Source organism: Myotis lucifugus, unplaced genomic scaffold (assembly GCF_000147115.1).
Source record: "Myotis lucifugus unplaced genomic scaffold, Myoluc2.0 scaffold_11367, whole genome shotgun sequence".
Classification (NCBI taxonomy): domain Eukaryota; kingdom Metazoa; phylum Chordata; class Mammalia; order Chiroptera; family Vespertilionidae; genus Myotis; species Myotis lucifugus.
In genome coordinates this window covers 1-2,438 of record NW_005882415.1, presented here as the reverse complement: position 1 = coordinate 2,438, position 2,438 = coordinate 1, and the positions used below count along the sequence as shown (strand labels likewise).

At 55.0% G+C, this 2,438-nt stretch overlaps 1 long non-coding RNA gene across 1 annotated transcript in view; it reads right to left on the bottom strand.

Moving 5' to 3' along the window:
- Window positions 1-767, bottom strand: part of LOC111824909 — a 3,575-nt gene extending 2,808 nt beyond the window's left edge. Inside the window, exons 1-2 of the long non-coding RNA XR_002827967.1 lie at window positions 746-767; window positions 414-559 (exon numbers count right to left, since the gene is read on the bottom strand). This is a non-coding gene — a long non-coding RNA (uncharacterized LOC111824909). The remainder of the gene's footprint in view (window positions 1-413; window positions 560-745) is intronic.
- Between the last annotated feature and the right edge of the window lie 1,671 nt (window positions 768-2,438).

Genomic DNA, 2,438 nt, shown 5'->3' with positions numbered 1-2,438 from the left:
ATGATGCTCAGGAGCCGGCCAGCGAGTGTGCATGTGGAAACCATGATGCTCAGTAGCCCGCCAGTGCATGTGGAAACCATGATGCCATGACGCTCAGCAGCCGGCCAGCCGCGTGTGCATGTGGAAACCATGATGCTCAGTAGCCGGCCATCTGTGTGTGCATGTGGAAACCATGATGCTCAGTAGCCGGCCAGCCGAGTGTGCGTGTGGAAAACACGTGGGTGCACGGGGCCTGGACAGCTCACTCCGTGTGTATGCCCAGGCCCGCCGTCCCTGCAGCCTGCAGTGAAGCCACCACACTCTCCCACCCCGTCGAGGACCTCAGGGCCGGCGTGCAGGATGGGGCCTGTGGCCAGCCCTCCCAGGACCCGGGGGAGGGCTGGGGGCCGCCCCGCCGGGGAAGGTGCACGTACCTCGTTGATGCTGATCTCGGCCTCCACGTACTGCAGCCCCTTCTGCAGGATGGAGATGAGGGCGGCGGGCGGCACCAGCGTCCCGTTGATGTTCGACTGGCTGATGTGGCTCTCGATACCGAAGGTGAACGCCGAGTGGGAGAAGCCTGCAGCCAGACAGGGAAGGCGGGGCGTGAGCCTGAGGCAGGTGGAGGCACGGCCACAGGCACTAAGGGGCATCGGGGCCTCAACCACCTTATCAGCTGCAGGACCACCACCCACCCCCCACCAGCTTCTGGTTTGGGGGGAAGCGGGCGGGGGCATGGGGAAGACACGGGCCCCAGAAGACCCACATTTGCACAGGATGGAAAACAGCTTTGAGGGTACAGCCATCTCAGCTTTATTTTTTTGATTCCAGAGAGGAAGGGAGAGGGAGAGAGAGAGACGTCAATGATGAGAGAGAACCATAGATCGGCTGCCTGCTGCACACCCCCACACTGAGCCCCAAACCTGATGAGGACATTCAGAAAGGAATATCCCAGCCCGGCTGGCGTGACTCACTGGTTGAGCGCTGACCTATGGAACCAGGAACCAGGAGGTCACAGTTCGATTCCTGGTCAGGGCACATGCCTAGATTTTGAGCTTGATCCCCAGTGGGGGGCGTGCAGGAGGCAGCCGAGCAATGATTCTCTCATCATTGATGTTTCTCTCTCTCTCCCTCACCCTTCTTCTCTCTGAAATCAACAAAAGTATTTTTAAAAAGACCAAAAAAAAAAAAAAAAAAAAAGGAGCGTCCCAGCCCAGCTGGCCTCGGTGAGATGCATGCTAATCCACCAGACCCAGCACTAAGCCTGAGTTCAGCAACACGGAAAAGGACACGATGTCCGAGCCAAGTAGGGTGTACTCCAGGAACGAAGGGCTTCCTGTCACAAAATAAAACAGTGATTTCACCACATTGGAAAGAGGAAGGTTCTGGAACCAGCTGGCCGACCGGAATCCTAGCTTTCTGACTTGCTGGCGGTGTGACTTGGGGAACTCAGCACCCGGTCCACACCCTGGGTTTCTCCTTGTAAAAGAGGGAGCAGCTCAGTCTCCTTCCTGGGGGTTAATCGTTTCATCTGAGACGAACTTGGAATCACGCCTGGCACACAGTAGGTGCTCAATAAACGTGAGCTACACACCCCATGTACCAGGAGATCGCCCCCAGGAGGAAGAGTGATCCCACCCAGATGTCCACAGTGCCAAGGCTGAGAAACCCTGACCTTCACGAATGACCTCAAAGCCTTTAGATCAGAGATGGGGAGCCTTTTCTGTGCCAAGGGCCATGGGGATATTTATAACATCATTCGGGGGCCCTACAAAATGGCCAACTTCAACATGAGCCTGCTCTATCTGGTCAGACATTGAATGAGCTCACCCCTAAGGCCTTGGAGGGCCAGGCCCAATGATTTTTCGGGCCTCATACGGCTGAGGGCAGGACATTCCCCACTCCTACTGTACAGTTTTCAAGGCTAGAGGAGTATTTCCTTTAGAAACTAAGAAAAAGAATAAAGTTAATGTAAAAAGAATTAAAAATCAAGAATTTAAAAAATGCCCTAGCCAGTTTGGCTCAGTGGATAGAGGGTCCCAGGTTCAATTCCGGTCAAGGGCAGGTACCTCGGTTGCAGGCTCCTCCCTGGCCCAGGCCCTGGTCGGGGCGCATGCAGGAGGCAACCAATCGATATGTGTCTCTCACATCAATGTTTCTCTCTGTCTTTCCCTTTCTCTTCCACTCTCTCTGAAAATCAATGGAAAAATATCGTTGGGTGAGGATTAAAAAAACAAAAAAGAAAAAACAATAAAAATGACAAATTAAAAACAAACACACACAGGCTGTGCACTGGGTTAGGCGGCCAGTTGGGGGCAGCCTGACACTGTGCGGCAGGGAGAGCAACGTTCAGTGACTTGCACGGGCTCGCGTGAGGAATCCCGCTCTCATGTGGACAAAGCTGTGCCAGGGGCCATGGCATCCTCAGTGCCCCCTGCTGCCTTCTCTACCGCCCCCCC